We start from the raw sequence: 26,473 nt of genomic DNA, 5'->3' as shown, positions 1-26,473 counted from the left end.
TTTGTCACGTGTGGGGGGGGGTGGGGTCGGAGGAGAAGGTTTGAGGGGGGACAGGACTATCTCCAACACCTATAAGCACACTGATGGCTTTTTCAGCCAAAGTGTGTCCCTTGTCCAGTCTAGGGAGTGGGTCAGAGACTCGGGGAGTCCGAGATATGTATGGAGCAGAGGCAAAGATGCTTGTTTAAAAAGGGGGAGAGGTTTCTCCACTGGCGTCTTGGGGGTGACCCCTCCCAGTCACACCAACCTTTCATGAAGCAGAACATCCCATAATTCCACCCCACCTCAACAGCCACAGGAGCAGGTATGGCCTCAAAACCTCCAGTGACATAATTGAAAACCCTCCTCCCCCCACCAAGGAAATAAAGAGACCCAGAGCCCTCCACGGGGGCACCTTCAAAAGGAAAGTCATGATCAGCAGGAGTGAGGTTCATTCGGCAAATTCCCACCGAGCCTCACAGTGTCCCAGCCACAGTGCTAGGACCAAGGGGTCTGCCCTGGCGGGTGTTTCAGCAACTCCCACCACATCTCTCAAGACCCCATGGTGCCTCCTGTCTTCCTCACAAGCCCCACGCACAGGCACTGAGCAGGGAGACCGGCCCCAGCTCCTGTCACCAGGTGAACCATTTCTCCTGCTCCACTGCCTGAAACACAAGAGCAGAAGGGGGCTGGGTACAGGCTTCCTCTGAGTATCAAGGAATAAATCAGGAACCCTGAGCAAGTCCACTGTGGGTACAAGATGCCCCATCAATGGAGTGCTCTGGGACAATAAGATACAAAGGGGTTTCCTGGCTCTCTAGAACCTTCCAAGACCTGCTAAACAGGAAACAGGCACACCACATCTGTAAACGGCAGTGGGGAGGACCCGTGAGAGGGGCTTAAAGCCCACCAGGGGGAAGGAGGGAGGGAGGAGGTGTTGCAGGTAGACCCACAACATAGAGATGCCCCAGACACAATGAAGGTTAATTATCACCCTCGGGTCTGTTTTGTTTCTGCTCTGACCCCCTGCCTAAAACAATGGCTGGCACATAGCGGGTGCTCAGTAAATATTTGCAGAAGGGAGTTTCTGCTATGAAAATTTCAGAGGGAGGCAAAAAGAAACCAAAGTGGGGGGGGGGGGTAGGACGAGCCCAGAAAGAGCGAGAAAGAGACACCAGCTGGATATCTGGGATCCCTGGCAGGGGGCTCTGGCCCTGTCCTGAGCAGTATCTGCGTGCCACAACAGAAGTCACTTGACCCAGTGGGAACTGAGAGCACAGATTCCTCTTCACCTTTTGGAAAAGGAGAGTACCCTGCCTCTGACCCCAGGAGCAGGCAGGCAGGTGGCCAGCCCAGAGCCAGACCTAGCCAGGGTCCTCCCAGGAAGTCTAGGGCTGGAGGCTTGGGGACAGGCTTCCCACCCAAGGCCAACAGTTCAAGCAGCCGCAGGACCAGTGGGTATGGACTTTGGAGTGCTCTTCAAATGGGCTAACCTGTCTCTAACCACCAGGCTGGACATATTTTGAAGTCCCCCTCTCTATGAGAGGGGGCCCTATCCATGCCCCCCCCCCCCAAACCACGCTAGCCACACCTGGGTCTGGAAGGATCTCATGCCTCAAAGCCACACTAAACTCATCACCCCCTGCCACCCCAATCCAATTCCCCCCTGCCCTGTCGCCCCACGCCCCATGAGGCCTGGAGGCCAGGCAACCTCACCCAGCCTCTAACCCAAGATGGTCCCACCTCCTCCTCAACTCCCAGGGAGGGGTCACAGCCAGAGGGCCCCGGGGACTGTCTTCATCCCTCCTGCTGGCCTCTCCTTCTGTCTTTGCACTTCAAGGCTCCAGATAGGGGGTAGCGTGTGAGGTGAAGCCCTGATCTGGGTGGGGGGCAGGGGGGCATGTTCCACGGGCACGGTGAACGACATGAGGCTGGGCCTCTGCCCACCTCCTCTCTGGCCGGCCTGCTGGGTCCACACAGAACTGCAGCCTGCATGCTGTTCCTGGGCTCCCCATACCACCCCCTCCCCCGGGGCTCCCACCTCTCCAGTCCCTGCCTACTCCTCAGGGCTTGCTACAGGACGACCCTCCCCAGATTGCGTTCCTGGGTTCCCTCCTGTTAGCTTTCCCTGCACCGGTCACACGGTGTTGTAATTACAGCTCAAGTGACCGTCCCCACCACGGACGGCAAACCCTCCGGGACAGGTGCCTGCCTCGTGCGGCTGCATCCCCAGCCCGCACCGAACGGGTGAGCCGCCGGATGGCTGCACGGGCCGGGGACCGACTGTCTGAATGAAGCAGGCAACTGGCCACGGCCCACACGACCCTCGTGGAGCCCCTGTGATGATTCCACAAGGTGAGCTCTCACGGGAGTGGAACGTGCGACTCAAAAAGGCTGACTGGTCTGGGATCCAGGCCAGAAGCCAGAGTCCAATCCTCGTGGTCTCTTCAGGACGCGGGGACCCCGAGAGCGGCAGCCGGAAGGGCCGTGCTCAGGAACAAAGGAACGTAGCAGGACCGCCCCGTGGGCCGCAGGTGTGGGATGCTGGCCTCCTTCCCGCCCCCGTCCCCCCTGTAGACAGGTGCTGTCTACGCCTCAGGCCGGGCAGCTGGAGAGGGACCGGAGCGGGGGTGGCAGAGCCATGGCTCTGCAGGGCAGCCGTGGCCCCGGTGCTCTCGCCCGCCTTCACCCCCACCCGCCCGCGGCCCCGGCCCACACCCCGTCCCCGGCCAGGCCGCAGGAAACACCACCCCTCCCTCCCCACACTGCAGCTTCCCAGAACACACGCCACGTCTCCCCAACCTGCCCGGAAAGGGAGTGAGCGCACCGGCTTCCTGTGGTCCCCACCTGGCTGTCAGGGGCCGAGCCTGGCCACCGCGCTTCCCCTGGCTCCTGGGGGACGCCCAGTCACCCCATCTCACCCAGCCTGGGCTCGCCAGGGCAGGCCCAGGGTACTGGGCAGTTCCAGAACAGCACGGGCTTAAAAACCCAACACAGGCAAGGACACGGAGGCAGGGCTTCCCTTTCGGTCTTGGCCCATGTCCGTGTGTCTGTCTGTATGCCCCGCTGGGCAAACCAGGGCAGAGCCCGGCACACAGAGGCTTTTGGCCAACCTGTGGGGTGAAGGGAGTGCGGATGAAGAATGAGATACACCCATTCAAGAAGCCTCTGGAAGTGCAGCCCTGCGGCAGGCAGCCCCTCACCCCTCACCCCTCACCCCTCACCCTAGGAAGGCCATGAGTGTTGATTCTAGCTTCCACCCTGAATCCCAGACACATTACTTGGCCTCTGGGAGCCTCAGTTTCCACATCTATAAAAACAGATAAAACTACAAAAATAGGTTCCCAGATAAACTAAAAATCCCAGAGTCCTTGATTTTGAGGATATTTATTAAGCACTTACGCCACACTGGGTACCCTCTGTGCTCCTAGCGGAGTGGCATATGGACAGCCTCTTCCACCAGTGACAGATCTTTCCCCTCCTTCTCTCCAGTTCTTACACATCCTAAGGTTCAGCGTCAACATCACTTCCTCCAGGAAGCCCTCCTAGATTTGCCTGCTAAGAGTAAACTCTGAATCCCAACTAAGTCCTCCAGAACTCCTCTCACCGCTCATTGCCTTTATGACCCTCTGCCTAGGATAATATTGTTGGAGAGTTAACTGTCGATTTGCCCTCTTCCCTTCCAGAGAGCACACTAGGCAAGTTCTCAAAGGCCAGGACTAAAGATTATAAATTCCAAGATACGTTCCCTCAGAGCAGGAAGGCACATGGGAGGGAAGGCCCCGTGCCACCTCAGGCCTTGAATCCCAGTTATGGGAAGGACAGCACCTAAGTTCACCCAAGTCAACGTCCCCATCCATGGGGTACTCTTACATCCCCATTTCACAGATGGGAAACTGAGGCCCAGATCACAGGGGCAGGTACCACAGCAGGACTCCAGCCACCTCCACCTGATTCCTGAGCCAGGCTCCTAACTGCTCCAGCTCCCACAGCCAGACTATACACAGCTTCCCAAGGTGGTTTCCTCCGGAGGAGAGAACCATGCCCCAGAGACCTCACACAGGGCTGCGTTGGTGCCCTGGGCCTGTGGAATGCATATGGGCTCCCAGATGCCCCAACAATCCCTGATCTCTTGGTGAAAAGCGACTGCCCTGAACCCCCAGGCATCCCCTTCACCAATCAGCCCCTTTGCAGTAACCTCCATCTCCAGCAGCTAAAGGGGTCACACCCAGGATTCTGCCCAAGGTTGACACAAACGCATGGCCGGTGCCCACGCCAAATCAGCAAGCTGATATTATCTGGTCAAGCCTCTGCGGGAAGACACACCCACGCCCGCCCACAGCACCCCTCCTTTGTCCCCTGGGGACCGCCTCTAACGTGCATGCTCCCCAACTCACCTGAAGCTGGGGGCAGGCCAGCTGGGGAGCGTCTCCTTCCAGGCCAGTTCCCCCTGGGGGGTGCCGCGAGCCCCACAGTGGGCGAGGCCGGCTGTCCCACCTGGCACCACCGCCCCCCACCTCCCCTGCCTGCAGGGCCGAGTGGGGAAGAGCACAGGGCCAGGGCACCTCCCTGACCGCCCGCACCTGGTCCCCCGCTTGTACATGACTAAGCAATTTCTCCCTCGGAGTCCGCCTGCCAAGTGGCCCTGCGGGCGGTGGAACCGCACCGGGCCGCCCCGGGGCCACACACACTAAACCCATAATTGGCGAGTCCTCTTCTTGGGAAAGAAAACCCCCTCCATGTTTTGTTTTGTTTTGTTTTCCCCTTAAATGAAACAAATCCACCCACGTAGTTACTGGAAACTGAAGCATGTGAAACTGAACCGTTTGCAAAAGGAATTAGTCAGCAAGCTCGTGAGCAGCAGCGCAGTGGGTCCTGCAGTAGGTGGGGCCGCCGGGGCTCTCGAGGTTCCCATCCAGAGTTGGGGGGGGGGGGGCGGAGCGGGCAAGGTCCCTCACGCTGCAGGGGATGCCCCGGCCAGGGCCGAACGTGAGGGCGGGTCTGCTCGCACCAGGTCCAAAAGGGTGAAACGCACTCCTTGCTCTGTGCCCGAACCCCACTTTGGGAAACTCGGCGATGAGAAGCCCTGGCTCAGGCGTCAGCTCCCACCCCATCCAGTCAGTTGAACCCCTGCGGGTCTCAGTTTCCTCATCTGTGCAGTGGGGGCAACAGAACCTACCAGGAGCACTGCCGGATCACAGAGACCATCTCGGTGAGGTGCTTCGGGTCATGCCGCCGACAGGCAGCAAGGCGGGGACTCTGCAGTAGGCAGGTGTCTTTTGCTGCGAGCTACGGTGGCGGAAGGACTGTTGCAGGGCTCGGTCTCTCTGGGTCCTGTCCTGCTTGCTGCAGGGCAATTGGCTGACTTGGTTTCCAGCCCTGCTGCCTTACCCAGGAGGCGGCCCTGGGGAGGTGGAGAGGGGCCAGGCCAGGCGCCCACAAGTCCAGTCCCAGATTCCTGAACCCTGAAGCTCCGTGACCCACTGGCCTCCGTGGCCTTGTCCTCCTCACCTGCACAGGGAAGGCTCAGACATTGTATGCTGTGCCATTTCTTTAAAAAACAAAAAACCCTCTACGTTTTCTGCCTACATTAAAACACAAAAAATGCCTGGATTCCTGGCTTCTCTTAGGGGGACAAAGAAATGGACACTTCAGTGCATTGGACCCCACTGTCCTGGGTAGGAGAGGCCACTCCTGGACAGAGGACAGACGTACTCTGCTTTGCCACAGTCCTGCCCCCTCCCTATAGCCTTCCACCTGACTCAGGTGGTGATGTTTCGTTTCTGCCTCTTTCCCGGCCCCTGGGGGCATCTGAGTTTGTGACCCAGTTTAAAACCCTAATTTTATGTAGGAGCACGACCTCAGCCACTTGTCAGTAGAAATATCCACAGGAAGTGTCCCTCGGGAAGGTAATTAAAGTCTGATGCTGCAGGCTGATTTTTCTTGGAGAAAAACAAGGTGATGTAAGAAGACCACTGCTCCAGCCTGGCCAAGGGGAGCTCGGGGATGAGATAGTAATGTTCTGAAATTCTTCTTTTTTTTTTTTTTCTTTTTTAAAATTGTATTTTTTTATTTGACAGAGAGAGAGAGATCACAACCAAGCAGAGAGGCAGGCAGAGAGAGGAGGAAGCAGGCTCCCTGCTGAGCAGAGAGCCTGATGCGGGGCTTGATCCCAGGACCCTGGGATCATGACCTGAGCCGAAGGCAGAGGCTTAACCCACTGAGCCACTCAGGCGCCCCTGTTCTGAAATTCTTTATGGGATTTAATAGACAATGAGCAGAACCAAGTGTTGGGGGTCCTGCCCTCACTTCCCTAATTTCTTCCCTCTCCTTTTGCTTATGAACCAAAAGAGGGCATCGCTCTGCATCTCCTCCCCGCTATAGGCATGCAGAAGGTGGGGGTGGGGGTCAAGGTGCTGGGGTGCGGGCCCCCTAGGAGGGCTGCTTGCAGAACCGGAAGCCCCCGCCCAGCACCCCCCCCCCCCGCTCCCCCAGCTGGCCAGCTTGTTTTGTTTATTGGAGGGGCCAGGGGAGGTAGGATTGCATGGACACAGCCGGATCTAGTCACAGCCCAGCAGAGATGTTGAAATGTCAAGAGAACATTTGAGGGCATTTTCAAGTTGTCTTGGTCACTCCTGAAGGGGAAAACACAAGATTCAGGATCTCAGTACCTGCTAAGGGTTAGCCAGCAAGACACAGAGGGGACAGGCCAAGGGGAATGAGTTCTCACCTGGTCTGTGCTCTGGCACCTCTTTCCCCTGGGGACCCCTCCTGTGCCCTCCCCTTTGTCTGGCTAAGGCTTCTCTCCTCCAGAAAGCTCTCATCCCCTGGAGCGCTCCAGGCACACCCGTATCACATAATGTAACACCGTGTGGTGACCCAATGGCTCCTGCCTTTTGATCCCCTCCCATCCCAGATCAGGGGCTTCTACACACTCAGAGGCCTCGTGGGGGCGTGATTCAAGAGCACAGACAGGGGCTGCACCCAGCCTGACTTCTTGGCAGTGTGATGCCAGGCAAGGTATTTGACTTTTGGGTCAGTTTTCCCATCTGTAAAATGGGCATAACCAACTCCATTCACAGGGCTCTTGGGAACAGTACATAACTTGTACGGGAAGTGCCGAGCATGATTCCTGGCACATAGCGACGGCTCACTATAACAATGAGCAAATGGGTCTAAACCCAGGAGGAAAAGGTGGTCAGTGTGTACAGTCCACTGGGAAACACACACACAGCTTGGGTCCAGCTTTGGACAATCGGCACGCACTACTGCCAGTCACCCCTCCCCTTGATAACCTCTACACAGACCCAAACCCTTCCCTGGGCAGCCTTCAACAGGTGCTTTCTGGAACTGTGCCCATCAGGGAGATGACAGGGGAGAGCTTGAGGAGGTCCTTGAGGAGAGCAGCCCGTGAGCTGCTGACCCAAGAAACTTCAGGACGACACTGTCTCTACCGGTACAGGCGCTCGCAAGAGCCGCAACTGCAACCCCCACCCCCCACCTCCCGGCTCCCACCTGCAGATTGCGCTAGGGTAGTCATGAACTCGGGGCTGGCGCTGCTGGCCGCCCCACTGCACAGTCACTAGCAATCATCGGAGTGGACATTTACAATGGGTAAGCAGCATGGCGTGTGAATTGGATCTCAGTACGAATCCTGGATTAGCTCCTGCTGTATACACTCTGAGCCCCGAAGAGACAGCATCCCACTATAATAGCCAGCAAAGTCGGGTTCCACCTGCTTTGTCTTTTTAAAAATTCAGGCAAAACAAGGACATGAAGGCAAAAACTTGGCCATCGCAAGGGCCCCCGTATCTCAGTGATTGCTTATTCTCTGGCTTAAGGAGCGAAAACCAACTCCATTTTTCTACTTTGCCCAAACACAGCTCTTTTATCTGGTTCCCCATGGAGGCTCCAAACCCATTTCCAGAAGGAAAACAGAGGTCACATCCCTAACATCCAAAACATGGCAGATCAAGCCACAGCTCACACCCAACACCCAGCCAGTCAGGGCAGAACCATTCTGCCTGGCCCCGACATTGACCTTAATCTACTCCTGCCAGTTTATGCAAAATGTTTTGGGGGAAGGGCAGAGGCAGGAGGAGGAGACAGAAGACCACCCCCTAGTCTGCTTCTAGGACAGTGGCCCCCAAACATATATTCAGCAGTTTAATTTCCTCCAAGAGTTAAGTGTTGCACAGAACCCTACTCCCCACCAAAAAAAAAAAAAAAAAAAAAAAGGATCAGAGTCAGACTGCTCTGGTTCAAGTGACCCATCTTCCCACTGGGGGCTGGAAGCCTAAGACTGCACAGAACCAGGGCCAGGTGATGTGGCATCCGAGTCCCGTCTGGCCGTTTCTGGGGCTTCACGTTTATTCCCTGAGCAGCGTCTTTCCAGACAGATGGGTGTCTCGTGCACAGTGCAGAGACACAGGGACTGTGGTAACGTCGCACTTGGTCATGGACACGTGGGGCTCATGAGACCCCCTTGCACGTGTTCCAAATCTTCCATTTAAAAAAATGCACAGAAACACAGACAGCAGAAAGCAGGGGTGGTGAGAACACCTGACAGAGGGAGGCAGCCCGTCTCCGTTCAGGACTCGGCTCAGACACGGTCCCCTGGGCCGGTGCTGTCTGGACCTCTCCCTCGGCGTAGGCACCGCGACAGCCTGGACAGCTCAGCCATTCAGCGAATGCTGGCTGAATGATGAGGGAATTTAAAGCAAACAAACAAACACCTTTATCCTGAGCTGTCTAGACACCCCCAAGTGTGACACAGTGGTGAGGAAGACAGGCTTGCTGGAACCCTGGGGGGTGGGTAGGTATGGGGTGGGGGGAGGGGGGATAAAACAGACAAAATACAAAACAGCTCAAATTTGGCCCAATAGATAGAACTGAAAGGGGCGGGGGGGGGGGGGGGACATCAGTATCTTTTCGAACACCACGTTTCTCCAGAGATGATGAAAGTTGGTTCAAAGAGACCCGGACATTTATAGATGATTTACGCATCATGAAACACATTCCACACTGCTGTTGCCCCTTAAGATGATTCTTTCAAGCTTCACAAATGCAAGGTGACCTTTCTCATTAAAGCTTCTTGAAATTGGAGCTTCTCGAAATCTCCAAGCTGCAAAGACCCTCGGACAAGTAAAAACCCTCACAGGTCTCCCCCTACCCCAAACTCCAGAGTAATTAAGCAAAGGTCTTCTGATTCCCAGATCTTCCGGATCTATCCCGGGGCTCGTCCCCCAGAAGTCCATGTAGGTGACCCCAAGAACGTGGCACAGGGCCCCTCATCCTGCCCCCAAAACAGCCATCCTCCGAATCCCGTGTTTTATATCCAGGATCTCATGAGGCTCCCTGGGATCAACCTAGCCCACAGATCCCACCAATGTGGCCCGTGGCCCGTGTGGCCTTCCAAGGGTGGGAAATCAGCCCCGGCGGGTGCAGGGGAGCCTCCCCATGCTCTCATCCCAGGAGAGGTTGAGGTCACGGGTGCAGCACCACCCCGGCCAAAAACCCCAGCCTTGGTCAGACCTGCAGCCAAATGACCGATGGTTAATGATCTGCTGGGAGAGCCCCCCAGAGCGTCCAGGAAAAGGACCAGGGGCTTGATTTGGACTAAGAGGACCTGGCCAGAGTGTTCCATGAAGGAGGCAGAGGCAGGTGGAGACACACGTTCCTAGTTTATCAGTGCCTCCTCGCTTTTGGGGTGCCTGGGGCCAGGAAGGGACGCAAGGACACCTCCTATCCACACTTAGGCCTGGCATTCAAGGCCTCCCTGCTCCCCAGCAGCCTTCCCATGATCCTCCTCCTCCTTGGGGTCACTCTACCTCCCCGCCCCCAACATGAGACCCCGCCCCCCAGCTTAGCATGGAGGCTCTCTGGCCTGCCCAGCACACCTGACAGTGAGCTAGTGCTTCCTGCCCACACCTGTCATCTCCACCTGCTGCAACACGGACGCTCGAGGCCTCAGGCAGCTTCGCACGCCTCCGGCGTCAGGCCTGGTGCTAAGAAGGGCTAAATGAGCCCGGTGTGTGGAATCAGGCCAGCCTTCCATCAGCCACGCGGCCGTGTCCCCTCTTGCGACTCGGGAAAGGTCTCTGAGGCTCACTTCCCTCATCTGGAAAGGGGGGGACAAAGGACCCTCCTTTTTTGAAACCCATCGACAACAGCACGCACAGTGCCTCACATCCAGCAGGCGTCGCATCACGGTCCAAGCTATTTCCGACTCGGAGCATACAGGAGTAGAGACAGCCTCACGGAAACAGTAGCCAGAGAATGGACTAGAAACGGCGGGGGGGGGGCAAGTTGTCAAGGGCTCCAACAACGAAAGAGCCAACATGCCCTGAAGTGTGACAGGTCAGGTCTTCTCCCGTGCTGGGGGGCAACCCAGCAGTGCTGCCTCTACAAACGGTCCCCCACCCCAGCCATGATGATGGCACTGTGACTCTGCAGGGACCGCCGAGGCAGGACCCGTGGCTGGGGTGCCGCTGACCCTGGCAAGGGTGGACACAGAGCAAGAAGCTCCATGAGTTACTGACCCCCAGCCCCAGAGCCGGTCCTGGGGGGACACGGGGGACACATGGGGACACATGGGGCCTTGCTGCTCTAGGTAGGGGGGTGGTGGCACCAAGCGGACCTGAGACGAGGTCATGCCACGTCTGAGGCCATGTCACGGGTTTGGGAATGAGAATTTTCCCTAAGAGCAGCATTGCTGTTGATGGGCTTCAAGACAGGCGTGGACCTCATCAGGTGTTTTTAAAAGATCACTGGAAAAAAAAGTTTAGAACAATGAGAAAGTCAGCAGGACAGCGGCTGGGTCTTGGGTGGGGATGGATGCAGAGAGGGAAGCAGGTGTTTACACGGCTCTAGGCGAGCGTTTCAGACCAGCCGTCTGAATGGAGCTGTCCCCACCTCCCAGGGGCCCCCAAGCGAGCCAGGAAGGGAAACCCAGCTTCTATTCAGGAAACACTGCAATCTTCCACGCCAAACGTAATTAGCCAGAAGCCAGACACAAAAGGTCCCAGAGTGGATGGTTCCATTTATAGGAAATGTCCGGAATAGGCAAATCCATAGAGACAGACGGCAGACCGGTGGCTGCCAGAGGCTGGGGGAGGGGCAGGCGCAGTGACCGCTAGCGGGCCCCAGGTTTCCGTCTGAGGGACGATCATGCAGGGAAGCAGGCAGAGGCGGCCGCATAGATTGTGAATGTTCTAGACACAACGGAACCACTCACTTCAGAATGGACTGCTGTAGGGAATATGGAATTCACCTCAATTAAAAAAAAAAAAAGGAGTCAGTAGCACAGAGCGTGTTAAGAGGCCTCTCCACGGAGCCCCCAATCCCATTTCTGCTGGGGGTACTGTCGTATCCCCACAAACCGGGGCCCCTCTGACTCTCAGTGACTCCTCGCGTCCAGGGTGTGGGCCGCGCCGACGGCTGGTCTAGCCTCTCAAGCCACTCGCTGCCGCTGCTCTCCTTCTTGGTGGCAGAGTTTGGTGGTGTGGGTGTGGGTGCAGACCCGGGTGCAGACCACAGGGCCGGGCTCCCTGCTCCTCCCCTTCTGGCCTCCCCTTCCAAGCCTCTGTCTTCTCATCTGTAAAACGGGGCAGCACCGCACTCTGGACCTCACCGACAATATGAAGACCGACTGGGACCCGCCAGCCTCCGGGTGGTCACCGCTGTCACTGGGATCCCCAGCCTGAATTTCTGCGACCGGCCCCTCAAAGCTGCCTCTTCTCCACCTGAGCTCTGCACGTGCCCTGTGTCCTCCATTACGGCCAAACCACCCAGTCCGCCCTTCCAGGGTCCCGGCCCATCAGCCTCCCCCCAGGTCCCCAAGACTCCATCCAGCTCCACCTCCCCTCCCTGGGCTGGAGGGCGAGGGGCCTCCCGCAGGAAGATGAGTTCTTCCCAGCCCCCCGCCCCCAGCTCTGCAGTGCCCAGAATGTTCTCCCTTGTCGGAACCGGGCTATTTATGGGGAACACGTGCTGGGCAAACTAGCGCAGGAAGCTGCGTCCACCACGAGGAGGCTATCCCGCCATAGGGACCCATGGCCGAGAGGGTAAAGATGACAGAGCCAAACATGTGGTCACCCCAGAGTCACCCCTCAGCCACTGCCTTGAGGAACCCACATCAGAGCTCACCCTCCCAGAGAGCATCCTGTGCCTCGGCCCCTCTCCCCACAGGCCGCCTCCCAGTGTCCTCTGGCCCCTCTGTTCTCCCTCAGCCCCCACCTGGCCACACGCCAGGCCATGCTCACCTCCCACACCCACCGCCCTTCCACCTGGACCGCCCACCGACCCCCCAGCCCCCCGTCAGCCTCTCCAGCACACCCTGGGAAGGTCATCACCAGAGTCTGGCCGGTCTCACCCGCTAGACGGAGAGGTCTCTAAGAGCGACACGCCTCCCCTCCATCCTTTGTATCCTCAGACTGGCTGCATACTGTAGGTGCTCAATAAATGTGTGAATGGAAGAATAAATGACGAGCAGTCCAAAAACACCCAGGAGAGGGGGCTTGTTTTGGACGGGGGGAGTTCTGGTCTTCAAACTGTAAACTCGGCACTCGGGTTCTCAGACAGGCGGGTCCGTGGGGGGCGATGCCACCACCCACTAGCATGTCGTGGCCAGTGCTGGAGCGCGTCACCTCCCTAAGACCTCACGGCCGCCCCACAAAGGGGCTGTCACCCTGAATGATCAGAGTGTCGGAGGCTCTGAGGGAAAGCCCGGGTCTGGGCTACCTGGACAGCAAAGGCTGGGGAGATTCAGGTCTCCCCAAGCCCCCTGCCCAGAAGCACCACCAGCCGTGCCCGCCCCCCATCCCCCAGTCCAGCGGGGCACTGGTCAGCCTCCCTGTGGTGTCTTGTGCAGGGGGAGTGTGTGTCTGGTTTGGGTTTCTGGGTGGAAGCTGGAGGCCCCGCCGCCTGCCGCAGGAACGCCACATGAGCCAGGAGGCCAGGGAGGAGGGAGACGTGTGGAAATCAGGTTTTTAAAATTAAGTGAGACGAGTTTGCGTAGCATCGAGGTAGGAATGTGCTGGGCTGGTGAGCATGGGAATGAGGCAGGGTGGGGGCAGGAGGGCAAGGCTGGGGGGTCAGCGAGACATAGATGCAGGGGATGGAGGCTACCAGGGACATGAGGAGGCGGGTATGCGGGAGACCTCTAAGGACAGGGATGGGCGCTGGGGAGGTGGGGAGCAGAGAGAGGGCCGCGCTGGGAGGGCAGGACGCGGGCGACTGGTGCCGAGTATTCTCTAGGCAGGAAGGAGGGGTGATGGCCCCAAAGCAGCAGGGTCAGTGAGGAGCAGCAGTTGGGACAGTGACATCCAAGATCTCCTGGAAAGATCCAGAAGTGCCAGGGAAGTGAGGAAGTAGAGACCCTTTGTACTGAGCTGGGAGTGGGAGGCAGGCCGGCAGGCAGTGGCTGAAGGAGCTGCCCCCCTCTTGCCCCGGGGCAGCTCTGGGGGCTGTGACCAAGGGGATCCAGAGCCCTGGGGCTCCCCCCGCCCCCCACACACCCTAGGCTCCCCAGGCCCCGTGAGCTCCCACAGGCAGCCTCACCTTGTGTCTGACCAGCAGGAGGGGGCAGCAGCCTGTGGGGCTGGGCCGGTTGCATCCAGGAGGGGCAGGGATCAGGGCCCCCTGGACCCGCACTCTCCCTCTCCCACCCCAAAGGCCCACGAAGCCCCTCCCGGGAGCTGGTGCTCCCAGGCAGTGCCATAAACAGAGAGGCCGTGTTCCTCCACGATGAATGTGGTAACTCCGCACAGTGGAGTTTTCATCTGCTGGGAAGAGTCAGCATGGTGAAGACATGGTGAAGGCCACACACCACATGTGTGCTTCAGCCAATGGGCATGAGCGGTGGCTATGACGGGAAGTGTGAGGTCATGTGCATTTTACCATAGAACAAGATTTAGGTATGAAACCCCTGACCCTAGAGGGACCTTCCCACAGGGCCCTTGGGCAGCCGGGCACCCACCGTGGGGATCCTACACACCCTCGCTCTCAGAACAAGAAGGAGCACACGGCCCACGACGAGGGTCTCCCCCGGTTCTAGAGGAAAAGGCCAGAACCAGGGTTCTATTCCTGGGCACGCCTCCTCACATGCCAGAGGCCCCTCAGCTAACCCCCCTTGGAAAGAAGGTTCCACAGTCTCTGTCTCCAGCCCAGGCTTCTCTCTAGAGCCCCAGGCCTAGCTGCCATCTGGACACACCCACAGACCCTTTCCACCTGGGAGAGGCTCCAGGCGGCTCCACGAGCCTGGCCCCCAGCCCTCTCTCTAGGGTCACCATCCAGACTGACCCTCAACTGGCCCGGAGGCTCCCAGACATCTGCGGGTCTTCACACGTCTTCACACCCCGCGTCCAAATAGTTACCCGGCCTGGGGACTCCACCTTGAAAACACCGCCAGCCTCCGCCCCAACCACCGGGAAACAGATACAGGGACGCAGGGACACGGTTTAGTCATCACGGGCCCGAAGGCAGAGCCAGAAGCTGTTTGGCCACAGGCAGCCTCTCTGGCAAAGGCTGTTTGCAGCTGTGGCCATTGTCAGGACCCTGTCACCAGCTAGATCCTGGAGCCCCCACCCTGTGGCATTTATGTCCCCATGCCCTGAGTCTTGGGCCTAAATCACCCACCCCCTCCCCAGGGTGGGGGGCACCTGTGCCCTCCTCCATTGGCTACCCACATGGTGGGGACTTCAATCAAGACGGTTAAGCTTGGGTCTAAGCTTGGGTTGAGGACCACGCTTGTTAACGAACCACTTACACATCCCCTGCAGCCCAGGCCCTATCTCGGATGCCCGTGCCCACCCAAGGCCCAGCCTCGATGGGGGCGTGAGACAGGGCTGTGCCTTTCAGGTCCCTCTCCCCATCTCCAAGGGAGGCCCATGGGGAGCCGAGGTCTGTTGTTTTGTGGGCTGTCTCCCGACCAACCAACGGGCTCATTTATTTGTAATGCTGAGCAATGAATGGGGCTTTTAAAACACAAAATAAGCAAGAAGCTTCCCTGAAGACTCTGGGGGAGGGTGTGGCGTCCCAATGAGCTGTCCTCCCCTTGCCACAGCCAGGAAGGACCCTCAAGTCCCAGCCAGGCAGAGTGTGCTTACCCCCACCTGTCCCCTGCGTGTCAGTCTACCTCTTCCAGGCTTGAGATCTCGCTTGAATGCTTAGCAAGCACTCACAGCCTGATAGCTCGTCTGAGGTTTGCTTCCGAAGAGTCAGGCATGAGTGTGTGCACGTGTACACGGACACGTGTGTGGGTGTACACGGAGGTGTGTGAGTGTGGGGGTGTGTGTATGCATTGACACTTGAAGCTGCTGGGAAACCTTACACCCTTCCCCCAGCTCTGCTATATATTTGCAATTTTCCATAATAATAAAGCTTTTCATTAAAGAAAAGTCAGCACGTGCTTCTTGAAGAGAAGGTCACCTGTACTGATTAAGGGAAGCACCCTGTACTGATTAAGACAGCTTGAGCACCAAAGTCAGGGGTAGGGTTTTACTCCACTACACGGTAGCAGCAAGACGTTGGCCAAGTCATGTGGCCGGCCGTTCCGACCCCAGGACGAGGTGGATAGAAGGAGAACCTGCTCGCTGCCCCAGGGTTCTTAGGAAAAGTACGAGGGTTAATGTGTCGAGGACTCAGGTCAGAGCCCGGCACTAGCACGGGCTAGAAAACCGTTTCCTGCTATCACACCAGCATCATCGCCACCTTCATCATCCAACAACGGCAGGCCTCGGAAGCACATGGCAGGACACGCCCTGCACTTGACCAAGAGCTGGACTTTTAGATCAGGAGGGACTCACTCCAGCAGAGGCACACCGACACCTGCCCTGGGCTCCTGTGTGATGAAGATCCTCGTTCCCAAACTCCTCAGGCACCAAAAAATAAACTGATTATGGCCATGAGCCACAGCCTATTTCTTGAAAAGAACCAGTGTGAAATTCCTGGACAAAACTCTCAACGTTGTAGCATCGGAGGCTTTGCTAAATGTGAAAACGCATCGGTAGGCAAGACTCTGCTCATCCCAGGAGGGGGAAGGTCCAAGAAGGGGCCCAGGCCCAGCCAGGAGAGCACAGTTTCCATGGTCCCTAGTGAGGAGGGGCAGCGCTGGCCTTTGCCAGCTAGCCGTGTCCTGTTCCCAGGCTCCATAGGAGAAACAAAGCCTCTACGCTGAAGCGTTTCAGGAGGCAGCCCCAGGAGCCCACTGGGGCGGTTTCAGTCTTGCTGGAGTAGACCAAGGAAGGCAGCCTCACCCAGCAACACAGTGACATCACCCAGGGCCCCCAGGCAGGACCACTCCTTCCTAAGAGCCGTGCAACCCCCAGAACCCACGATCTCCCCACAGCCCTGATCTCCCTGAAGCCAGGTCGGCCCCCACTTGGCTCATAATTGTCAGAACCACTGTGGTTGATTCTTTCTACTTCCCTGGTGGTAGCCAGGCTGGGAAAGAAAGGATTGGTAAAATCATTGCATCGGGCCACTCCGCACCTCCCCACCTGCAAACTCTCTCTTTCTCTCTCTTTCCTGCGTAAAGCACTCTGTGCAGAAGAAAAAGCAGTAAGAAAACAAGAAATGCTTAAAATGATCTAATCCAGTCCATCACCTCACAGCTGCGGAGACCCGAGATGTCTGGCCCATGAGCTCAGCACCAGAGGCAGTAATGTGGGGCAGCACCTGGGGCTCCGGAGACCGTCCATGGCCCCAGCTCTGCGGTGCGTGCAAGTCAGCCACCCTCTCTGGGCCTCTGCCGGGAGGGAAAGTTTGGCCGACGTCGATGCCCTGTAAGTCAAACAGGGCTTCCCTAGCTCCGGGATGGATGCCTCAGCAGAGAGAAGCCAGTCTCTGCCCCTCATCTAGCACTTTCCACCACCCAGAGGGGAAGTATCAAAAAGGTATAGGGCCGAGAAGGGATGTTTGCTGTCCTCACACCCAACAACCAGGAATGAGATTCTGGGCCCCCTCCCCAGCTGCCCTACCCCAGGAGAGAATTCTGCCAAGGACAATGAACTGCGGTCCCCGGGGACGGCGTTTTTCACCATCACCACCTGTTAAAACTCAGCTCATGACCAGTTTCTGATGCTACCGGCTAGAGTGTTTAATTAAATATTACTCACTCAGGAAGCAGCCCCTGCCAACTCACCCCCAAACCGCCTGGTTCATTTTCAGAGAAAAAGAGGGAAGGAGAAGGAGCCTGTGTTCTCCTCAGCCAACACCGGAGGGGCGACAGGTCTGCACGGCCCACTTACCAGAAAGAACCAAGCAAGGAAAGCCAAGCTAAGCAGCTCTGGTCACCAGCAGCCCCACTGCTGGGTTACCGTCGATGGCACACACACATACACACACACACTCACCCTAGGCACACACTCACTCATGCCCACAGACACACAGAAACACTCAGAGACACACAAACACAAACACACACTACATGCACACTTAATCTCACACAGACACACACGCAGATACACCACTTCGACTGGCTCAGACACACCCACACAGGCAGGCTCAGAGACACACAGACAGACACAGGGTCACCAGACCTCACGCGCACACACACGCACACTCACTCACACACTCACTTCCAGTCTCCCCGCTGGGCAACCCACCCCGCCAGGGACCAGTGAGCATTCCAGGAGCCTCTGCCTTGAACGGGAGCAGGACAGTTACCCAGTCCCCACGCACCCCAGCCGCGCGCTGAGCCATGCCGCGGTGCCACCGACCGACCCAGGCTGCTGTGGTTTCTCTGTTTCAATCGATCCGCTGACACAACACTCGGCTCCCCCCTGGTTGCCGGGAGAAGCTGCGGCGGCTCCGGGACGGCGGAGAGGGAGGCGCCGCCCGGGGTGTCGCCCCGGCGGGCTCCCCGGGGGAGGCGCTGCGGGCAGGGCGGGGGAGCCCCGAGGGGGCCAGTAGGGCCGCGCAGCAGATCCGGGTCCCGACTGGCGGGAAAAGCGAAACTAACTTCGCAGAGCGGGGTCGCGCTGCCCCCGTGTGGGAGGGGCGGGTCAGCGCCCCCGGCTCGGCCGCAGGGACAAGCCGCGAACACCGAGGCCAGGGGGCGCCGGGGCACCTGGACGTCGGTGGGCGCCGCCGCGCGCCTAGGGTCCCCTCCCCGGGTCTGCAGCGGCCGAAGCTCAACCCCGGGCGCGACGGTGGTCGCGGCCGCCGGGACTCCCTCCCTGACTAGCCCTCGCAGGTGGGACCCCGGGCCCCCGCGACCCGCAGGCGCCCGCAGCCGCAGAGACGCTGGGCGGCGCCCTCGCCCCCCTCGGCCGGGACCTGTGGCGAGGGAAGGCTCCCCGCGGCCCCCAGCCGGTCCCCAGCGGGACCCTCACCAAACAGGTCCCCCGCGCCCACCACTCGGCCCCCGAGCGCCGCGATCCCCCGCCCGGACCCCCGCCCGCCCGGTGCCGGTGCCCCGCGATGCCTACCGCGCCAGGGAGGCCGCCGCCGCCGCCGCCGCCGCTCTCCGGGGCCGAGGAGGCCGGGGCGCCCGGGCCGCGCCCGCCGCAGGGAGCGCACTCGCCTCCTCCCGCGGCCCCGGCGCCAGCGCCTGGAGCCTGGATCCTGCTGCGAGCGCGCGGGCGGCCCGAGCGCGACTTCTGTGCGAAGAAGAAAAAGCAGGCGAAGGCTTTAAAGTGCGGGGAGCGGCGAGCGCCGGGGGCGGGGCCCGATGTCCCGCCCCGCCCCGCCCCGCCCCGCCCCTCGGCCGCGGCTCCGACTCCCGCTGGGGTTCAGGCTCCGGGTCAGGCTCCCGCGCGCTGGTGCGGTGCGCCCCAGGGGCGGCTGCAGGGCGCGGGGCACCGGACGCGGGGTGGCGGGGGCGCCCCCCTGCGCTGGGCGCTCCCTCGGCCGCCCCGTCCTCCTCCCGCGCCGCCGCCCCACCTGGAGGCCTCTGGGGCCCGCGGGACGGCACCGGAGCTTGGGTCCCTCCGGAGGCGTCTTTGGGAAACGCCGGGCGGCCTCCGTCGGGCGAGAGGCCGGAGTTGCAACACCCGGAGGGCCGCGATCGTGCGGGGGAAGGGGGCTTCCTAATAATAATTTTTAAAAAATCTCTTGGGAGGGTGGGGTTTGTTTCAAGAACCTTGGGAGCAAGGCCTTGTTTGCCTCATCTGGAATTCCCAGAAGTTTACGGTTCCTTAATTCGAAGGCACAGGAGAGGAGGCTGTAGGCCGGCAAGATAATCCGGGGACTCTCCGCCCTGCCCCTGCCCCCATGCCTTTCCCATTTGGTACCCACAGGGACTGACGGGGGAGCGGGGAGAGGGCTCTCTGAACTCCCGGACCGCCCGGCCCTGGCCCCTCAGCTCAGAGCATACAGCACACGGGGCCTCCATGAATGTTTGTTGAATGAATGAGTGAGCGATTGCCTGGCAGGTCCTCCAGCCCCAGGACTGCTTACATAGTATCTTGTGGCTCTTGCTTGGCTCCTCAAAGGAATTTTCCTCTGCAGCCCTAGAACAGGCACGTAGTAAAGAAATCTGCTTTGGGGCGTCTGGGTGGCTCAGTCGGTTAAAGCCTCCGCCTTCAGCTCAGGTCATGATCCCCAGATCCTGGGATGGAGCCCCGCATGGGGGCTCCCTGCTCAGTGGGGAGTCTGCTTCTCCCTCTCTGCCCCTCCCTCCACTCATGTTCTCTTTCTCTCTCAAATAAATTTAAAAAAGAAATATCTAATAAAAATGAAGAAATAATAAAGAAATTAGTGTTTTAAGAGCAAAATCTCCCTGTATTTCTCCACCCCATGTGTGGTGTCCACTGAAGGGGATGGGAGTTAGCATTATTGGAGCTGTGATGCCTAATGTGGTTTCCTGTTATTTCATCTTTACCATAACTCTATAGGGCAGGACAGTTGTCACACTCCTAAAGTGAAGGAGCCCTACCTGGTGCAAGGGTCCTGTTGGATCAGAGCCTCAAGCCCAAATGGACCCTGTTATGGTTCCAAGTTTCTCGCATCCCCATGCCGAAAATCAGTTCTGTTTTGTTTTGAATTTAAAAATGACCAAGGCTGGGCGCCTGGGTGGCTCAGTGGTTAAGCCGCTGCCTTCAGCTCAGGTCATGATCTCAGGGTCCTGGGATCGAGTCCCGCATCGGGCTCTCTGCTCGGCAGGGAGCCTGCTTCCTCCTCTCTCTCTCTCTCTGCCTGCCTCTCTGCCTACTTGTGATTTCTCTCTGTCAAATAAATAAATAAAATCTTTAAAAAAAAAAAATGACCAAGGCTGGAGTTCCTGGGTGGCTCAGTTGCTTGGGCATCTGCCTGGGGCTCAGGTCATGATCTCAGGCTCCCTGCTCAGCAGAGAGCCTGCTTCTCCCTCTCCCTCTGCTACTCCTCCTGCTTGTGCGCTCGCTCGCTCTCGCTCTCTCTCTCCAGGCAGAGTGAGCTTCACTGGTCCTTCTGGTGGCTCAGTCAGCAACTCCTGGTTCCAGTTGTCTAGAAGCCCAACTGGGCAGCCCCTGTCAACAACCCAGGTGCGGTTGGGATTTAAAGAGAGCCCAGGACTCCCTTCAGCCACTTCGTAATGTGAGGACTGTTAGCTGTCCCAGGATGCGATGGCACGTGGGAAAACGGTGAAAACATCCGGGATGGTAAGGGTATCTTTCCAAGTTACTGGTATACCTTGGAGTTGACTAATTCCTAAAAAGTACAGCCACCTCTGTGCTTGGGATCTCTCCCTTGGAGGAGTAAGCATGGTGGGCTGGGCTATATAGGAAGTGTGTGCCCCTTGTCTGGTGCTGTCCTCTCCTGGGGCTGGGGGTGTGGCCTGGTAGTCCTGGGGCATGCCGCTGTCAGCCTCCTGCATAGGATTCCTCCAGGCTTTACCTCTTACTCTGGACGAGACCAACTGGGGCAGACTGGGGCAGACTGCGTGTAATTCAAGTGGCGGCATCTGTTGAGTGAGGGCTGGAGACCCCACCTTTGATGTGAGGGCCCTGAAACAGATGGTTCCCAATTAGGAGTCCTCAGCACTCCCACTCCCCCCTCCTTCAGCATTAATCTCGAAATCTCAGCTCTGAGCCAGTCAGATAATTAGATCCTGCTGACCTAAATTTCCCAAAGGAATCTCTGGGGAGTGAACCTTCCTCTCTGCCAGGACTCTGGGCAGGTAGGTAGGACCAGGCTGGAGAGCTGGCCATCCAGCAGTGACCCACTGCAGCATGGATGGAGCATTGTTGTGCACTGGGGCCAGATTGTGGGAAAGGGGTGTATACTCACCCTATCAATGTTGATACTGTTATTTGCTAAAAAGATACAAAATCTTGAAACATTGTGACATCAGCTGATAAACATCTAGGAATTTGAAGACTGACTCATGTCTTAAACTAAGTATCTGTGCTTCACAGGGGTGAGTAGGGAGGGGGGTGGCTCTGGGCTCCTGGTGATGCCATCCCCTGACTCCACCCCTCCAGCCCCCACACACATTTCATCACTGGCATCAGCACACACAGTTTGTTCCCTTCTGTAATCTGTTTCAGGAAAATGACGGGAAGAAATTAGTAGGTAGCAAATTACTATCAGCTGCTTTTTCAGATGATGGGAAATCTGTCCAGAGATGGCTTGGACACCTTTGAGCCCTCTGAGCAGAATCTGCTGTCCTCACAAGATCTTGTCTCCTGGGGCACCCATCTTCTCTGGGTCCCTTTTGCTGCCTGGAGTAAATGGACGGACAAAGAATTTGGAATTAGACAAACCCCAGCACTGCCTGTAGGACGTAGAGCAAGTTACTTAACCTTTCTGAGACTCAGTTTCTCCATCTGTAGGACAGCTCTATGTGTGCCCCAGGATTTGCTGGGAAGGAGAGGGGCAATCCTCCTACAAATACTGAGAGCACCATGTGTGGGGCAATGTGTTAGAATGAAATCAGAGATCTTTGAGGAATTTCAAAATAACAGATGCATTTTAGAAACTATTATTATTGACAATTAAAAAAAAAAAAACTTTTCTTGTAAAAGCATGGATCTATAACACCAAAACATGGCAAGATCCACCAGAAATGAAAGAACACCGAAGCATATTAATGTAGGCCTATTCTGAACCCCCAACATATCTCATGAAATGTAACTGAAATAGAGGGGACCTTATTTCACAGAATTTTGATCTTACAGCATTCACGACCTGGTTCATTTCATAGACTCTCACCCTTAAAAGGTTGTGGGGCTCCCACGAGGTCATGTATTGTTAGACAGCGACACCTGCTGGCAGAGTGTGGTATTGCAGTGTAGCTCTATCAGACATTATTAATGATCTAGAATGGAGGAAGGGAGGCAAAGGGGAGTTTCTGTAGCTTTAAATGAGACACTAGGTGATAACCAAGATTGAGGAGACTTCCTGTGACCTTGAGAAGAGATGATCTTGGGCTTGTGACACTACGTATCGCAAAGTTCTTCAAATACACTTCCAGAGAAGTAAAAGTGAGCAGCGGGGATCTCGCTGCCTGTCTTAACTCTTTACCAGTCTTTTGGTGTGTTTTTTTGGACAACGTCTTCAATACTACAGAATTACAAAACCCATAGTAGAAGTGAAGTGCCCTCCGAGAATTTATTCATTTTCCTTTCCATTCCTTCCATTTCCTTCCATTCATTTATTCATAATTCCTTCAGTGCTTTTTAAAAACTTAAATAGTGAGGGACTGAATGAACAAATATTGAACAGCACTATTCTGCATGCTGGAGGGAGAATAGTAAACAAAACAGACCAGGTTCCTGGCCTTAGAGAATTTCAGGCTAAGGGGGAGAGACAATGAGCAGCAAGCAAGATCATTTCGGATAGTAACACGTGATCATAAATAATCACTCCATGTAAATTTGCTCCGTGGTCTATTTTCTTTAGACAGAGACCTGTAGTCAGTGGCCTCGGTTCATACTTTCAGACTCTGCCTGAAGATTCTAGAAAGTTCATCCTTCTGTTCCCAAATGACAGAGCAGAGACCTCCAATAGTCGGGGACTCGTTTTTCCTTCCTGTCCCCGACATCAGGGCTTGCTGTGATTGGTAGACACCTTGAAAATGAGTCCAAACCGCCGGGTCTAGCCTCTGTTCCATCCTCAGCTCAGCGTGTCCCGGTGCCCAGCCAGGGGGTCAGCCCCCACCCCCCACCCACTCAGCAAGCACTTCCTGGGAAGAAGCTGTGTGCTCCTCTGGGCCAGGAGCTTGTGAGGTTAGTACTGATCCCACGGGGACCAGTACGAAGAGAGAGGATGGACCAGTTCCCATTCTGCTTCACTCCTAGACAAGCATCTCCACGAGCGAGGAACATGGGGCCTGCCCCGCTTCTGCACAGAGCCTGGCCAATTCTGGCTGGGATTGCTGATGCCCGGTCTGGCTGGGCTGTTCCCTCATCAGGGATGTCCTGAATCTTTCGCTCCAGGGGATAGCAAGTTGGAAGAAGGAAGAATTAAGGCATCCAAACCCATACAATGGCTACATATATATATATATTTGTATATATACATATACAGTCTCCAGTCTCCCCCCACTGACCCCACCCCGCCCCACAGCCTTCCCCAGAGACAAGCCCAGATCTGGGTGGCTTCCTGTGTGTCCTCCAGACCCCTTTGCTACCACGGGGCATATATATATATATGTAGCCATTGTGTGTATATATATACACATACACACACACATATACATATATATATAATATATACTATATATTTTTTTAGAGCGACCATTTATTGAATGGTGACTACCTGACTCACCCCAGTTTAACCCTGTTCTGAAGCTGGGAGGAGAGTGTGGGTGCCCATCGACATGATGTCGAATATAATAATAATAATGGTCAGCACTTGCTGAGAGCTTACGTGCCAGGCCCAACAGGCACAGGCTGGGACACTGCCTGCTCCCGTGAGCCTGGGGTGAGGGGTGAAGATGACGACCCCACACTACAGATGGGAAAACCAAGATCCGATGGAGAAAAGAACTTGGCCGGGGGTTGCACTGTCCTAAGGGACAGAGTGACAGAGACTGGTTTTGCCCCAGAGGGGTTTGGCTCAAAAGTCCACACCAGTATTCTGTGTAGTTTCTTAGACCTGAGACAGCTCGCTAAGGTCAAACATGAGGAAAAAAAAAAAAAAAGGAAGAAAGAAAGGAAAAAAGAAAGAGAAAGGAGTAGAGGCAGGCTATTGAGAAATATGGCAATAAGTATTCAAAATAATGGCTAAAAAGAGTTGCAAGCAGTCACCTCTTGGGTGTTACCACTGGGCGTGGGGGGTGGGGCAGGAAATTGCTGGGGTGTTTGGTTTTGCTTGTAGCCCTCTGGTATTTTAAAAACTATTTGCATGTATTATTTTGATTCAAATACAAATCACGAAAAGGAGCTTCAAGGATACACAAGGGATCTCCAGTCTCCCCCCACTGACCCCACCCCGCCCCACAGCCTTCCCCCAGAGACAAGCCCAGATCTGGGTGGCTTCCTGTGTGTCCTCCAGACCCCTTTGCTACCACGGGGCAGGCACACCCCACCCACCTGGGTCCCCCTCGTGCATCTCTTGCATTGTCTGTCGTGGAGACGGCTCCCATCCAGGCACAAGCGTCAAGTGTCTCTCGAGTGTTGCACTGTGGTTGTGGCTGCACACCTGGCCTGGTCTGCCGGCCGCAGGGGGCCCTGGGTGAGCTCATCCCCAGGTGCCTGTGGCCCCATATGGACTCGGCCACCAACTCGGGAGCAGAGCCAGCAAGCCCAGTGACCTTTCGTCCCAGGCAGAGTTCAGACCCAGAGTGAGAGCTGCTGTCCCGGCCACTGGCCACTTTTGGCACAGGCCTGCGGAGGGATCTAAGTCAGTAAGCCCGTGGCCCTGAGCATCAGAGCCTCCCCGCCCACTTCTTGTTCTATGGGCCATCTGGTTGCCCTTGTCCTGGGACTTCTGTGCTCCACGGATGCCCAGTGTCTGTCTGGATGAGTGGTGCCCTGGGATCCCGGGTCAGCCAAGTGCCAGCCTGGTCCCCCAGCTGCCCCAGGAATCCCCTCAGGAGTGTCCCCCACCCCCAGGTCATGGCTCCATCCCCCCGAAGAGAGAGAGAGAGCTGCATCAGCTCCGTGTCCAAGAAGCTGAGTCTGGGTGAGGTCCTCAGGGCGCCCACTCAGAACCCAGAAGGAGGGCGACTGGGGTGGAGTGAGCTGAATTTCCTTTCTATTTAAAGAAAAAACCCAAGTCAATATTTTTAGTTGCCGGCTAAGACGTAGCCTCCTTTGCCCAGGGTCCTCCTCTGTGGTGTGGCTGGGTGGTAGCTGACCCAACCTGCCGGGGTGGGGGCGGTAAGGGGAGGCAGAAGCCCAGGGAGGGGGGTGGTCTGTCTCCCTGAGCTGTTTCGGGACACATGCTGACATCTGGTTTTAAGTGAGGGGCCTGTTTTTCTCCTCATTCAACCAGTGGGTTTGCCTGGAGCTCCAGAAGAAACCTTCAGGAAATTGGTGGCAGTTTCGAACCCGGGCTCCTTCTCGCCTCTGGATTTGGTTCAGACACCAGACCACCCAGGCGGCTGGCACTTAGCGAGCGTGGGCTGAGCCCTGTCTGGAAGCCACATCTGGGAGACACTCCACGGCGGACGCCGAAATCCAGGGCCATCTGCAGGACTGTCAACCTGTGTTTTTCTGCGCCCCGTGGGCCGGGCTGTAAGAAGATGTTCATGGTGGGGAGCGGGGATCAGCTCTGTCTCCCAGGGCGGCTGGGAATGACCCAGGGACCAGCAGAGACCCAGCAAGAAGCTCTGCACCACCCTTACCCCCCAGCTCCCCCCCAGAGGGTTCTGGGCTTTGGGGCAATGTTAGGGAGGTGAAACCTCAGTTGTTCTGGGCAAAGCGAGGGCAGGGGAGAGGCTGAGCAGCCTGTCTGGGCTGGGCTGCCAGATGGACAACTTGGTTGGTGAACCGGGTCCGTGGCTACCGTTGTGGCCGTTACGGGGACACTGAGAAGACGACTCTGTGTCCTCCAAGGGACCAACACACACCTGTGGGTAATGTGAGATCCAAACTGCTGATTGGTGGCCTCCGGGCCACCTGTCCCTGGAGCCCTGTGGCCACCTGCCCCACACGCAGAGGGAGGATCCTCTGTTCCCGGGTTTGAGTCGCTGAGCATGGGGGCTGCGTCTCAGTCACCCCCGTGGGAGACGGATCCCGGCTCACAGGGCATCTGCAAGTGTTAGAGGAACAGGCTTGGTGGGTGGGCTCGTGGCCCCCGCTTTCACCGTCACTGTGCCTCTGGCCCCACAGACATACTGTGGCGGTCTGGTGCTGAAGGCCTCTTTGAACCCCCGCTCTGACTCTCCTTCCCAGAAAGCAGGGTTTGTCGTCCTGGTTCATAAGGGGGAACTGGGCTCACGGGGGTCCAATCATCCCCACTGGTCGGCAGCCGAACAGTAGGGCCCAGATTTGAACCCCAATCTTTCTGACTCCAGGGGCCAACTCTTCCCCTCCCAACGTGCAGTCTCCTCCCCGTCATCCTGGAAAGGGCAGTGTCATTGAGAATCCCGTGTCCTCACTCCCAGCATTCTAATGAGGGGACA

General features: G+C 57.2%; 1 protein-coding gene across 3 annotated transcripts in view; it reads right to left on the bottom strand.

Moving 5' to 3' along the window:
• Positions 1 to 26,473, bottom strand: part of LOC101678627 (SPRY domain-containing SOCS box protein 1) — a 108,588-nt gene that overhangs the window by 46,173 nt on the left and 35,942 nt on the right. Inside the window, exon 1 of one of the 3 annotated variants that reach the window (XM_045063690.1) lies at positions 18,411 to 18,598. The gene's annotated coding sequence lies outside the window, so the exon portion shown is untranslated. Of the gene's footprint in view, positions 1 to 4,376; positions 4,574 to 17,661; positions 18,283 to 18,410 lie in introns of those variants that run through there. The other 2 variants (XM_013064672.2, XM_045063691.1) reach the window with 2 other exon arrangements.

Source organism: Mustela putorius, unplaced genomic scaffold (assembly GCF_011764305.1).
Source record: "Mustela putorius furo isolate JIRA1106 unplaced genomic scaffold, ASM1176430v1.1 tig00003853_pilon_pilon_pilon, whole genome shotgun sequence".
Taxonomy (NCBI): domain Eukaryota; kingdom Metazoa; phylum Chordata; class Mammalia; order Carnivora; family Mustelidae; genus Mustela; species Mustela putorius.
The sequence above is the reverse complement of the archived record's forward strand: the minus strand, read 5'-3'. Positions and strand labels throughout refer to the sequence as shown.